Source organism: Triturus cristatus, chromosome 7 (assembly GCF_964204655.1).
Source record: "Triturus cristatus chromosome 7, aTriCri1.1, whole genome shotgun sequence".
Taxonomy (NCBI): Eukaryota; Metazoa; Chordata; class Amphibia; order Caudata; family Salamandridae; genus Triturus; species Triturus cristatus.
In genome coordinates this window covers 1417466086-1417481645 of record NC_140590.1, presented here as the reverse complement: position 1 = coordinate 1417481645, position 15560 = coordinate 1417466086, and positions in this window count along the sequence as shown.

The window sequence follows — 15560 nt, the reverse complement described above, 5'->3', positions numbered from 1 at the left end:
CGTTATAGTTAGTTCAGCTAACTATAACTCGCGCGCCCGCATTGCACTGCTGATGACGTCACATATTACATCACTCATGACATGGTCAGTGACATCACTCATGACATCACTGATGACATCTCAAATAACATCACTGATGACATCATCCAGTGAATGTGTGTTTTTCTGAAAATTACATATGTTTGATATATGTATATCTCAAGGTCGATGGAAGAATAAATGGGTATATAAGTGTCTAAATGGATGATTTGTTTTTGAAAAATTGTTTGTATAACTGACTGATTAAGTGTATCTTAGTGAATACATGGGTTAGTGAGTAATGTTTAAATATGTAAATATCTGTATCAGTCTCTCTCTTAGTGAGTAGCTACATGAGTGTCTATATAGGTTATTAGTTGTTTTTTTGAGTATCAGTATGAGTGTCTGTATGGTTCAGTGGGGGTATTACGTAATGCATAGGTGCATGAATGAGTGACTCACTGTTTGTATGTGTTGAATACAGCATGTGTGCAGGACTGTATGGGTGGATGAGTGTGTGCATGGGTGTGTTAGTGAGTGAATGACTGTCTCAATAGTGTCTTTATGAGTAACTACTACATATGTTTTAAACTAGTATATGTGACTATTGGTGTATATAAGTGAGTATATGTGAGAGTGAGAGTGAGAGATTGAAAGAGTTCCTGTATGAATAAGTATGTGTTTCTATAAGTGATTGTTTAAAAGACTAAGTATGTGTAAGTTTCTGGAGAAGTAAGTGTGGTGGTGTGTGTATAACTGTATATGCAAGTAAATGGATGTTTGATTCTTTATTAGCATGAATGACTATGTGTGTGAGTAACTCTATGGATGAGTGGCGTTGTGTAGCAGGATGTATAGGTGTATGAATACATATGATGAGTGAGTACATGTATGAGTGACTGTATAGGACAGTTGGTGAATGAGTGGATGTGTATGTGGATCTTAGAATTACTGAATGGGTTGTTGTAACTGGTATTAGTATGTCCATGGTTTTGAACATTTTAGTTTCTATTTTTGAATGTGTGTATCAAAGGTTATATTAGGGGGAGAGGAGGTCTGCCACTCTATCACAAGGATGATCTCATTAGTGATGTCATTTGAGATGTCATCAGTGATGTCATGAGTGATGTCACTGACCATGTCATGATTGATGTAATATGTGATGTCATCAGCAGTGCATTGCGGGCGCGCAAGTTATAGTTAGCTGAACTAACTATAACGGGGGAATTTCAATGGTTTTGTACGAGTGAAAAGTCCAGCTAACTATAACGCCCCTGAAACCTATGGTTTTTTCAGTGAATTTCTAAGGTTTTTTAAATGCTAATTCCTAACTATAACGTGCCTGAAACCTATGGTTTTTTCAGTGAATTTCAAAGGTTTTTTAAATGCAAATTTCTAACTATGCCTACAGAGATAGGACATGTGAAGAAAGAAGAAAAAACGCACAGAAAGAAAAAAAAGAAATGCAGAAAGAAGCAACAGAAGTCCTTAAAGATGAAGAAAAGGAAGAAGGATAACGTGCAGAAAGAACAAACAGAAGAGCAGAAAGAAGCCTTGTTGCAAAATCATCCTGTACCCTCAACTTTTTCAGATGGATACTGGTGGTAACTGAGTCTGACTAACCAGTCCTAGAGCCAGTGCTATGTTAAAAGACACTCAGAATACAGTGAAAATACCTACATACACTAGGGAACACTATGCATTGGGGTCCCCCTGTGATTAGCATGACCTCCTCTGTAAGCCCCTAGTATATAATAGGGCAGGGGATTAAAACTACCTCTTAAAACGCACCACAGGGTGTATTTGCACATGTCACCTCAGGTCCCGTCCCCTCCCTTCACCACTGTGTAAACGCGCCCTGTGGCCGTTCTAATTTGAGAGATTAAGTCCCCTTGAATCCTAAGGGCCCCTAGGGTCAAACTAGCCCACTAGGTACCTCCAGTAAGCGCCACAGAGCTGCGTTGCATAGAGGTATAAAAAGGGGCGTGGCCTCAGAACACCTGTCTGCAACCCAGCTCCCTGGCGCATACTGGAGATACCTGTTGGGCTAGTTGGCCCTCAGGGACCCTCAGTATTCAGTATTGAAAGGGAATTAATTCCCCAACTTACAACTGGCCAAGGGGCGCGTTTGCAGAATGCTGCAAGGAGCGGGCGTGGCCCCGGCGCGATGCCGGTCTTTTTTTTTTATTTTATTTTTTTAAGAAGGAGGGCTGTGTGGCCCCCCTTCTTTTTCTAATTTATTGGCCCTGGGGACCCCATTCCCCAGGGCCTGCACCCTAATTTTTTTTGTTGAAAAAAATGAATTTGGCCCTCCCAATGCCTTAATCGGCCCCGGGAGACCCCAACCTCCGGGTCATGGCCTTTTTTTTTTTTATTCTTTAGGAGGGGGGCTGCGTTGCCCCCCTCCTCAGGCCACCTATGGCCCCGGGGACCCCATCCCCCGGGGCCGGCCTTTGTTTTTTATTATTTTAAAAAAATATATATTTATAGAAGCACCTAGGACATGCTGGACAAACCGTATGTACCTATCACCATGACGATTTGCGTGATATTCATTAAAATATCTAACTTCACACTATTGGGGGATTTTAATCTTCACTTAGAGGGTACTTCTGAGCCTGGTACAGGTAACTTCCTCCAAGTCTTAGACTTATTCTCACTTCAACAAATAGTGAAGGGACCTACCCACTTGGCTCTCCGCAGATATCCCTCTTCCTCTAATTTGGTCCGACCACTCCGTTATCCCCCTTAGGATTATGATTCCCCTGAAGGGTCATGTGGTGAAATCTCTTAAAGAACCTCATCAGGGGCCTTCATGGGCACAGATTGAAAAAAATTCTAATCTATCGACTGTGGCAAAAGCTCTCACCCCGGCATTGACAGGCAATAGAGAGACAGATTCACGTTTATTCCAGTCCTGGCTATCTAACGTTTGCAAGACTCTTTCTCCTTTGGAGAAGGGGAACAAGCCAAAAAAACTTAAGACCGCAAATACTCCTTGGTTCACGCCCCAACTGGCCCAAGCGCGTTTGCATTGCAAGCAACTTGGGCGACAGTGGAGAAAGGGATACAACGAAGAACAAAAAGCAGTGTTTAAAGAAGGTAGGAAAGTTTATTTTCTCCAGATTAAACTGGCAAAAAAAGAATTTTTTACTAACAAAATAAACACAGCTAAGGATGAACAGAAAACGATTTTTCTGATTGTGAAGTCGTTCACAAAACCCATGGAGGAACAGAGGGAGCTTCCGCCTTCACAGACACTGTGTGATAACATCTCCCTGTATTTTGAGGAGAAAATTCATTAAATTCAAAGATTTTCCAGTGTGTAATCTTGACTTTGTCTCCGATTCTCTCTTGGTGGAAAGCTCTATCTCTATTTCCACTTTTGAACCTGTCCCATTAGATAGGACACTTATGGCTATTGAAAGGTGCAAATCAGGCTCGCCGCTGGATGCCTGCCCTCCGTCGATTCTTCATAAAATGCTTGAGGTAGTGAATCCCATCGTTAATCATATAGTCAATTCCTCCCTTAGGACTGGTAATGTTCCAGCTGAGTGGAAGCTTGCATTGGTTAAACCATTGAAAAAGAAACAAAATATTTCCTCGGCCGTTCTTTTAAACCTCTGCTAGGCAAAATAACGGAGACTTTTGTCCATAAAGAGCTAACTAAATTTCTGGAAGATCAACAAATCCTTCACCCACTTCAATCCGGATTTCGGCCTAAACATTCTACGAAGTCGACCCTCCTTGAAATTTCTGACTCCCTTAAAATGATTGCCGATAGGGGCAGGAAAGCGGTTTTGATTCTTTTAGACTTGTCGGCTGCATTCGACACTATTTCTCATGACATCCTTTTGAAACGTCTCGAGTGAAGCGGCATTACTGGTATGGTGCTAAAGTGGATCAAATCTTTTCTTGCCAATCGGAGACAGGCAGTCACTTTAGGTGCGTTCTTGTCTCCAGAACGGTCCATTACGGCAGGAGTCCCACAGGCATCTTCTTTAAGTCCGTTGTTCTTTAATGTGTATATGGCCCCTCTTATCGCTTTGATTAGATCATTCAGGATAGAGGTTATGTCATATGCAGATGACACTCAAATGATTCTCTCTATAGAGAATGATTCCGTGGAGGCTGAAACAAACTTCAAACATTGTTTGACCGCGGTTCTTCAATGGATGATGAACAACCAGTTAAAATGCAACACAGATAAAACAGAGATTCTCCCGATAGGGGCTGACGTCCTTTTCCAACCGTCCAAATGGTGGCCTGAAGGAGCTATTCCACCACCGGAGGTAGTGAAGGTTGCTAGAAATCTGGGAGTACAATTTGATAATTCCCTCTCCTTCCTACCGCACACTAAAGCGGTGGCGGGCATGTGTTTTAGCTTAATATAAACTTTTAAAAAAATGTTCAAGTTTCTCCCTCTGCCAGCAAGAAAATCTGTGGCGGTGGCTTTAATACTCTCACGCATTGATTATTGCAATGGCCTCCTGGCTGGAGTCAACAAGGCTGTTTTAAAGAAGCTGCAGGTGGTATAACATGCAGCAGCACGTTTGGTGCTCAAACTCCCTAGAAGATCCACTGCCTCTGCAGCTTTGAACAGCCTTCATTGGCTCCCGGTTCACAAGAGAATTCTTTTTAAGATTCTCCTGATCACTTTTAGAGCAAAAATGTATACGGGTCCAAAATTCTTGTTGGTACGTTTTGCTCCATATACAACCACTAGACTGCTAAGGTCCTCTTCAGCGAATCTCCTTAAACTGCCTAATTTCAGATACAAACTAAAAGGTGCTAAAACTCTGGCTTATCTGGGTGCCAGAGCCTGGAACAAGCTCCCTGCACAGATGAAATCATGTAACACCGAACTTTTATTCAGGAAAGCCCTAAAAACATGGATTTACGGCATCACTGATGAATGTTGTTTTGCTCTGATTTAATTTCCTGGTCTGGTTACCTTTTTTTCTCACCTCGTGACGCTAGCACCAAGATACTCCTCACGGAGTGATAGTTGCGCTTTACAAATAAATTCTCAAATCTCAAATCAAATCAAAAGGCGACTATGCATACAATGAATCCACGTGGAATGTATTTACACCGCTAGTGAAGCTCTGACGTGTCTGACGCCCTACCGTGCCTAATCCCGGCGCCCCCGCCGGTGGGTACTCTCCAAGTAGACACCCTTGTCGTTTATTTATACAAACATGGGTAGCTATTGACGGGCACATTTAATACACACGCACACCAAGCCATTCAAAGGGGATTCGACAAAAATTCTACCAAATTATACAAGAAACCTCCCTCACGGTTAATAAAACACACATCCACCGCTGGATGTGTAATACTTTTTATTTTACTCTCTGGAAAGGAGACAAACCTCACTTGAGAGTCACAGCGTGCTCCTGGCTGAGCCCAATGCTGTGTTACACCCACCAGTGCCCGCCGAGTGCCATACACCTCTGTGTTGTATTCCACCAGCTAGTGCGTATGCTATGACACTCTCTATAACACCACCCCGTGAATATGTCATGCCACACTTGCCACACTTGCCTTCGCACGGGTTATATTGCCCCATCTAACGTGCCTTCCTCGATGCCTATGTTATAACGCACAGCGCTATGCCATACATATTACAATCTGGAATCCATATCTTTGTTGTAGGAAGGTGGAATCTGACTGATGGTTGCCCCCAACTTTTTGCCTGGTATTTGAGTGGTTTTTGACTAGTCTGGCTGGGATCCTGCTATCCAGGACCCCAGCCTATCTGCTTCCTCTGTTAAATGATGTGAGTACCCTAGGTACAAACCAATTGGATGCTGAGGATGCCCTGACAGTCCCTTGTAGATGGTACCCTAGGTACCCAGGGCATGGGTCCCTCAGTAGGCCTACCAGGGCTGCAGCACTTATTGTGCCACCCTGGGACAGCCATATAAACTGACACCACCAGACCACTACTGTAGTCTGGGTAAGGTGGTGCTAACACCCCTTACAGGGATATAGGTACCCTATATCCCACCCCATTACAACACATATACTCTCATAGGTCACCCCAATAGCAGGCCTTGCTAATCCTACAAGGCAGGGTGCTGAGGTATGTGTGAGGGGGAACCCCTACATGAGTAGAGCCTCTCTGCAACCTTCGTAAAATCATTGCTGGGTTGTTTGTAGTGTAGCCATACCATATACTCTTAACCGCATTATAAGTCTATCGCAATAACGCGATAACTTGAGAATGGCTACACAGAACCATATCGTGTTTGGTGTCAAACATGTAGGAATCATACCCCCAGTCCAGCCATGGGCATGAGGGTATGATTCCCCCCTGCTAGAGGGGCGATATGGGAAAAGCGGCAGAATTTAGACACCAATTTAAAAGTGCACACGTAGTACAAAATGGCTACTACCCGCCACCTACACGACCCTGGCTGGCTGTTGCTGGGGAAAATCCCAGCCTCGCCAGCTGGACAATAGGGCTCCTGTGGCAGGGAGGGGCTAGCATCTCCCCAGACAGGATAATGTGGATTGGAACAGGGTGGGTGCACCAAATGTCCTTTCAGAGTTGCACATAGGCATCTACAGCGCCTGCATTCTGCATACACCGCTTGGAACCGGTTCAGGGGCATCCTGCCCCTCGCCCAGGCGGGAAACATACAAAGGGGAGAGGGTGTAGCCACCATTTCCCGCCTCACCACTCATTGGTGGACACTACTCTGGACACTCCCCTAATCTTGGGGATAAAGGTGAATAACATGGCCCCAGAGCCTCTGATTAATCTTGAACTTTACAGTCTTGACCTTCGACTTGCTGCTGCCCAGCTGACAGAAGAAATCTCCCTTTGGGTAAAGGAGTTACCCCCCTGCTTGGCAGGCACCTGAAACACTGCAAGTGACCCGGTTGGAACCTCACTGCTCCTATGGACTTCAACGACTTCCAGCACCCTTGAGGTGGGTTTCCTAAGCATCCCAGAGGCCAGTAAGTGTGCACAGCGAACCTAAGCACCGTGGACCACGTGGGTGCCGAGATTCCCAATACCCCAGGACACCGGCCACCTCTTGCGTAGCACACGACCCTGACCTGTGGGGAAGTTGTGCTTTGGCCCATTATTGAGCCAAACACAAAGCAGCATTTGTGTCAAAGATCAGCGCCCTAGCCCCCTCCGGTGGCCCGTGGGCTCCCTTTTACGCACTCCATTTTGCTGCCTTCTGCGGTCCCTTGTCTCTCAACTTGTGGGCCCGAGCGGAGGACAATCTCAACATCTAAGAGTTCCCCTGATTGCTCCAGGCCTGTTCTACAGTCTCTCCAAAGGAGTCCTCTCACAGACCTCGTGGGTCTGCACCAGTAGCTGATTTGTTAATCTTGCGTGGGTTGCGATTGCCAAAGCTTAGTGGATTCAATCCGGACACTAACACCGCAGCGACCCTCATCCGATGTGGGACAGTCGCCCTCCAGAAGCTGGTCTTCCTTGAAGCCACCCGGAGCCCGTGACTGCAGATCCAAGCTACACCTTTTTCCACTTGAAGCACCCAACATTGAAGGGCTCTTTGCTTTGAGCTCCCTGGTCACTGTGCCGTGACCCAGATTCTGTCCCCTCTGCTTTCAGGTTCTTCTCTTCAACTTCTACAACTTCAATCTTCACGGCATCATCAACGCTTTTGGCTAGTAGCACTTTTGAACATTTTCCCATTGAAAATCAGCCCGCGACCCGACATCGAAAATTACCTTTGCACCCGGCTTCCCTGGGGCAGGTAACAGTGGTACCTCGGTACTCTCGTGGTAGTGGGCTCCTCAAAAGCTCAACTCTAAAGTTTTAACTTTGAACTCCTGCTAGAAGTGTCTTTAATCTGTGTAAATCAAACCGCGACATTCTCCATAGGCTTTAATAGACATCCCGATAGCAGCTATTTCCACTGCAATCGCCTCCCGTGGGTCCCCTTCCTCATAACCTGGGGTGGATTCTTAAGGGGCCAGCGATCCTAAATGCCCTAGGCATTGTCTGTAGAATTGTCGTGGTTCTTATACCACTTTTTTGATATATGGTTTGGTCCCCCCCTGGGGCCCTGTGATTCCAGTGCTATTTATTGTGTTTATAAATGCTTGTTTGAATTGTAACTTTGCCACTAGCCTCATAAAGAGACTGTGGGATTCTGTCTAGAATAAATACATATATTTTATATATATACCTGCGTGGGCTACTCTTTCATTTGGTCATTCAAGAGGGTCTATGGTAAAACAATGAGCTTAACACTCCTTCAAGACTTAGCCTGAAGGCTGCTCTCCACAGCTACCACTAGGATAGCTTTCTCTAAAGGTTGTCTTAAACCTATCATCAATAAGAGTCGAATTGGACTGGTGCAAGGTGTCCCCTATAACTAGGAGACAGCATATGCCAGGCCAACTTCTCACATTTGTCACAGTGCATATGCAACGTTACACTCCCCAGCACATATTTTATGTTACAATCTTAGAGACTAGTTGGGTTACACAACACTGCCCTGTGCATATTACATTCCAAGGCGCATATCGCATAGCACGGGCTAGTGACTGTGCTATCTCACGCTCTCCAATGAATCTGTCATTGCGCACAATGTATTGCATATTATAATTCACGTCACTCTGACAAGTGAGCCCGGAGTCACAGTCACAAACGTCCTCTTCTTCCTGAATAAAAGTGAGATTATGCTGCATACTTGTTTATATTTTAAGTAGTTCGCACAGACACACATTTTAAAAACAATAAAGTTCCTAATACCTACCTTCTCTGAACAGTTAGCTTGCTGCCCCATCCCCCTCCTCCCTATCCTCTGTTGTGTGAATCCATGGACTAGCCTCCTCCCTCCTGCCATGCATGGTCTGATGTGCTTCCAATGCCCTCCATTCAGCATGATGTACCAGTCCACTCCTCCTGCCTTCCATTGCCCAATTCTATGGCCCATCATCGACCTCCTGCTTAGCCTCTGTGCTTAGCTTGCTGCCCCTATTCTCCTTCCCCCTGCCCTCCGAAGTCTTTGTGCATGCCCCTGCTCCATCCTTTTTGCCCACCATGTTCCATGGACCTGCCATTCCTATCTACTCTAAGTGTTCTGTTGAGCTGCCACTCCCCTCCCACCTGCCTAGCATTGTCAGATGACTGTAACCTGTCCCTGCCACCTCCAGCCTGCCTGTCCACATGCCATGCACCTATCCCCTTCCTCCTGTCCTCCATGGTCCATTTTACTGCCACACCCTTCTGCCCTCCCTGGTCTGTTGTGCTGCAACTGCTCCTCCTGCCTGCCCCACGCGGTCTGTTGTGAGGCCCCTTCCCCTGAACTCTCTTGTCTGTGCCCAGGTCCTGACCCTCCCTTCTATCCTCCATGGTCCTTTTTGCATGCCCCTGCACCCTCTTTCTTGCCCATTATAGCCATTGTGCTGCCACTAACCCTCCCGCTTGCCATGCATGGTCTTCTGTGCTGACATGGCCCCTCCCACCTTTCCTGTGTGGTCAGCTATTGAAGGAGGCCTTGCCAGGAGGTGGAATCTTATTAATAAAGATGACTTTCTTAACACACTAGCTGATACAGCTCCACTCCCTGACCATGATGTCAACACCTTGGAAACAAAGGTATCCAAATGGTTGCTTGATGCCAGCAATAAACACGCCCCATTAAAAAAAGTCAAATTAGCACGCCGGGCGGAGGCACAAAGATGGTTCTCTGATGACCTTAAGGCCCATAAATTGGCATTGCGCCAATTGGAGACACAATGGCGTTTGCAATACTCCTCAGAAAAAAAATTACGATACACGTCTGCTCGGAAAGAGTACAAGGAAAGTATTCTGACCGCCAAAGCAGTTTATTTTTCCGATCGTATCCTGAAATCTGACAAAAACTCTTAAGAAATATTCTCTATAATAGATAAACTTTCTAATCCAGAGCGTACTCTTCTGAAGGCTGTCCCTTCTCAAGATCTATGCAACTCATTAAATGATTACTTTATTGACAAGATTGTTTCAATAAAAGCTAGCATCCCCACCCATCTCTCTCCTTTGAATCCCCCTGTGGTACATTGTAACGACAGAACTCTTAGCTGCTTCCCTATTATCAGTAACAAGATCTTTCAAGACCTATTAGTGGAAATTAAATCAGGCGCTCCTTCTGACTGCTGTCCCCCACACATTTTGAAAGACTGTCTTGCAATTCATTTTGGTCTCGTACTTGCATTACTGAATGAATCCATTATATCTGGCACAGTCCCCTTGGCTTTTAAAAAAGCAGTAGTGGTCCCCCTGCTGAAAAAACTGGGAGCTGACCCTGCGCTCCTTTCCAACTACCGCCCGATTTCCTTGTTACTCTGCTTGTCTAAGATTCTAGAGGGCCACGTAGCGAAATGCCTCTCTAATTTTTTAGAGTCATCAAAATACTTGGACCCTTATCAGGCTGGCTTTCGGCCTGCCCATTCCACCGAAGCTGTGATTCTGGCGGTTGTGAACATCTTGCGGGATAATGCTGATAGAGGCTGTCCCCGGGCCCTGGTCTTGCTGGATCTCTCTGCAGCCTTCGACACGGTCGACCATAGTATATTGGTCGACCGTGTAAGGAGGGCTGGTGTTCAGGGGACTGTGGCTCGTTGGCTTACTTCCTTCTTGGAGGATCGCTCTCAGGCTGTTCGTCTGGGTCAGTTCCTAGCACCTCCACATAATACCACCTGTGGGGTACCTCAGGGTTCGGCCCTTTCTCCCCATCTATTTAACATCTATATGGCACCCCTGATCTAGTCTCTTAAAGACAGGAATGTGCTAGTTCTCAACTACGCTGATGACCTTCAGCTCATCCTTAGGGTTGATAGCTCCCACAACTCTATCACTGAATTCCAGGATACTATGTTATATATCCAAAGTTGGATGGATCTTAATCATCTTAAACTGAATCCTGGTAAGACAGAGATAGTCCTTACTGGTGACAGCCATAAGCACTGGGGCCCCTATTACTGGCCCTCAAAGCTCGGCTCTCCTCCCGCCCCGTCCACATCAGCTAAAACTTTAGGAGTATTTCTGGACAGCGACCTCTCCCTGAAAACTCAGGTTGGAGCAGTGGTGTCTGAGTGCTTTTTTCAAATGCGCAAGATCAGGAAAATTCACTGTTTCCTTACTCACGACGCCTTGAATCAAGCCATGATTTCTACAGTCCTATCCCATCTAGATTACTCCAATTCTGTTTACTTGGGCATGCCCCACTACTTGTTTAAACGCCTGCAGATGGTCCAGAACCAGGCAGCACGACTGATCTATCGTCAACCTAAATGACACACCGCTACCCCGCTGTTGAGGAAACTACATTGGCTCCCAATATCACAGCGCTGCACTTTCAAGACTGGCTGCCTCATTTTTAAATCTCTGCATGGCACCAGTCCTGAGTTCATTATTAGCATGATACTCAGGCACACTCCTACACGCGATTTAAGGTCTGCTCATCTTTCACTTCTTGCTATCCCGGGCTTCAAACGGGTACGCCAAGGAGGTCGCAGATTTGCCACTCTTGCCCCCAAATTGTGGAATTCCTTGCCGCTTGAAATTCGATCATGCACCGACCTTCTCCAATTTAGGAAATCTCTGAAAACATGGTTATTCACACAGGGTTAGCTTTTGTCTTTTCTGTCAACCTTTTGAGCCTTAGCGCCATGAAGCCAATCGGCGTACATGCGCTCTACAAATCCCTACTAACATAACATATATATATATTCACTGAAAAAAACATAGGTTTCAGGGGCGTTATAGTTAGCTGGACTTTTCACTCGTACAAAACCATTGAAATTCCCCTGTTATAGTTAGTTCAGCTAACTATAACTCGTGCGCCCGCAATGCACTGCTGATGACGTCACATATTACATCACTCATGACATGGTCAGTGACATCACTCATGACATCACTGATGACATCTCAAATGACATCACTGATGACATCATCCTTGTGATAGAGTGGCAGACCTCCTCTTCCCCTAATATAACCTTTGATACACACATTCAAAAATAGAAACTACAATGTTCAAAACAATGGACATACAATACCAGTTACAACAACCTATTCAGTAATTCTAAGATCCACATACACATCCACTCATTCACCAACAGTCCTATACAGTCACTCATACATGTACTCACTCATCATATGTACTCACACACCTATACATCCTGTTACACAACACCATTCATCCATAGAGTTACTCACACACATAGTCACTCATGCTAACAAAGAATCAAACATCCATTTACTTCCATATACAGTTATACACACACCACCACACTTACTTCTACAGAAACTTACGCATACTTAGTCTTTTAAACAATCACTTATAGAAACACATACTTATTCATACAGGAACTCTTTCAATCTCTCACTCTCACATATACTCACTTATATACACCAATAGTCACATATACTAGTTTAAAACATATGTAGTTACTCATAAAGACACTATTGAGACAGTCTATCACTCACTAACACACCCATGAACACACTCATCCACCCATACAGTCCTGCACACATGCTGTCTTCAACACATACAAACAGTGAGTCACTCATTCATGCACCTATGCACTACGTAATACCCCCACCGAACCATACAGACACTCAGACACTCATACTAATACTCAAAAAACCAACTAATAACCTATATAGACACTCATGTAGCTACTCACTAACCCATGCAGCCACTTATACACAAAGTGAGAGACTGATACAGATATTTACACATTTAAACATTACTCACTAAGCCATGTATTCAGTAAGATACACTTAATCAGTCAGTTATACAATCAATTTTTCAAAAACAAATCATCCATTTAGACACTTATATACCCATTTATTCTTCCATCGACCTTGAGATATACATATATAAAACATATGTAATTTTCAGAAAAACACACATTCACTGGATGATGTCATCAGTGATGTCATTTGAGATGTCATCTGTGATGTCATGAGTGATGTCACTGACCATCTCATGAGTGATGTATTATGTGACGTCATCAGCAGTGCATTGTGGGCGCGCGAGTTATAGTTAGCTGAACTAACTATAACGGGGGAATTTCAATGGTTTTGTACGAGTGAAAAGTCCAGCTAACTATAACGCCCCTGAAACCTATGGTTTTTTCAGTGAATATATATAAAACATATTTAAACTTTACAGAAACACACATTTACTGGATGATGTCATCAGTGATGTCATTTGAGATGTCATCACTGATGTCACTGACCATGTCATGAATGATGTAATGTGTGATGTCATCAGCAGTGCATTGGGGGGGCAAGAGTTATAGTTAGCTGAACTAACTATAACGGCAGAATTTCACTGGTTTTGTACGAGTGAAATGTCCAATGTCCAACTAACTATAACTACCCTGAAACCTGTGTTTTTTTCAGTGAAAAAAGAATATATACACACATATATATATATATATATATATATATATATATATATATATATATATATATATATATATATATATGTGTGTGTGTGTGTGTGTATATATATATATATATATATATATATATATATATATATTCACTGAAAAAACCATAGGTTTCACACATGTTATAGTTAGCGGAAATTTTACTGATAAAAAACCAGTGAAATTCCCCCGTTATAGTTAGTGCAGGCAACTATAACTCACGCGACCGCAATCCTCTGCTGATGCTAATACTGTATTTAGACACTTATTTGCCCATGTCTTCTTCCATACATTTTTAGCTATACATATATTACAAATATTTTTTTTTCATAAAGACACATATGTCATCAGCAGAAGATTGCGGTCGCGTGAGTTATAGTTGCCTGCACTAACTATAACGGGGGAATTTCACTGGTTTTTTATCAGTAAAATTTCCGCTAACTATAACATGTGTGAAACCTATGGTTTTTTCAGTGAATTTGCAAGGTTTTTTAAATGCTAATTCCTAACTATAACGTGTGTGAAACCTATGGTTTTTTCAGTGAATTTGTACGGTTTTTTAAATGCTAAGTTACTTTACGCCATTCGTGGCATGCGCGCCCACTTAACGCAGTTCGTTCCGTGCGCGCACGGTGCGCTTCGCGCACCGTGCGCGCACAGTAAGCACGCGGTGCGCTTTGCGCACCGCGCGCCCACTTTACGCAGTTAGTGCCGTGCACGCACGGTGGGCACGCGGTGCGCTACGCGCACCGCGTGCCAACGTTACGCTAGATGGGCCATGTACGCACGATGCACCGTGCGCACATGGAGGACATATGATGCACTTCGTTTTGAAAGGTAATATTTTAATTTTTCGTAATTTTTATAAGCCATGCTCAAATGGTGCCCTTCGGGCACCATTTGCACACGGGGTGGAGAAAGTGTGGATAATTTTTTCTTTTATTATTTTTTTTTTAAATATTATAGTTTATCACACCTCTTTTAAGCCATGCACAATTGGTGGCCTTCGACCACCAATTGCACACGGGGTGGGGAGAGTGTGGATAGTTTTTTTTTTTTTATAATTTTTTACCGTACGCGTACGGTAAGCATAATCGGCGAAATTAGCGAAAAAATAAAAATTACATTTTTGCCCTTGGGGGATCTTTGGGGACTCCCTCAACATGGCTATGTGTGTGGGAGCTGTCTAAACAGCCCCTCTACATGTTTTTGGGCTTTATTTTAAAACCTAACTCTCAGTGCGAGAGAGAAAATGGCGGCCGCCGCTTCCTGGTTTCGGCCGATTCGAATGTTTACTAAGATCTAAGAGCCAATCAGAATCGCGCTCGCGCACGCCACCGTACGCGTACGGTAAGCGTACCGTAAGCACACCGTAAGCTGGCTCAGATATATATATTGATTTAAAGGCTATTTTCTCAGAATCTACTGAACAGATTTACACCAAACCTACAAAAGGCACTTCCTTGACCTGAGGACTACCTCTCTGCCAAATTTCTAGTAATTCTGTTCAGCCGTTCGGGCTGTAGCCCTGTCTAAAGGTCCTATGGAAAAATGCATGGGAAAAACGCGTTTTGGGACCCCCCTTTTATCTCAGCCCCCGCTTGACGAATCCCCCCGAGACTTTCAGGGTAGGAGCGGAGCGTAGCGCCCCACCTATTTTGAAAAATCCGCGAGGATTCGTCGACCGGCGCCAAAGTTATTCAAAATAGAATGTTGCGGATTTCCTATGGAAACGTGGTCCTAACTATAACTACCTACTGGCGACCGCCAGTAGGTAATATATATATATATATATATATATATATTTTTCTTGCACTCCTCGAGCATGCCTTGCCCCACCAAAACGAGAGTTGCGTCGTCTGACAGACTCCTCGAGTCGAGTCTTGCAATATTCCACACAAAGATGACGACGCTGTGTGCAATTTTTATCTTTAATTTCCGCCGCTACCAAAAGCGGTAGCGGCGGAAAATAAAGATAAAAATTGTTCACGGCGTCGTCATCTTTGTGTGGAATATATATATATATATATATGCGTATACTCCGTCACTCCTCGGCTTTCTATCTGCACAGACGGAGACGGACCACAGAATGGTGCTTGAATATTTTAATTGCCCGCTTCGGC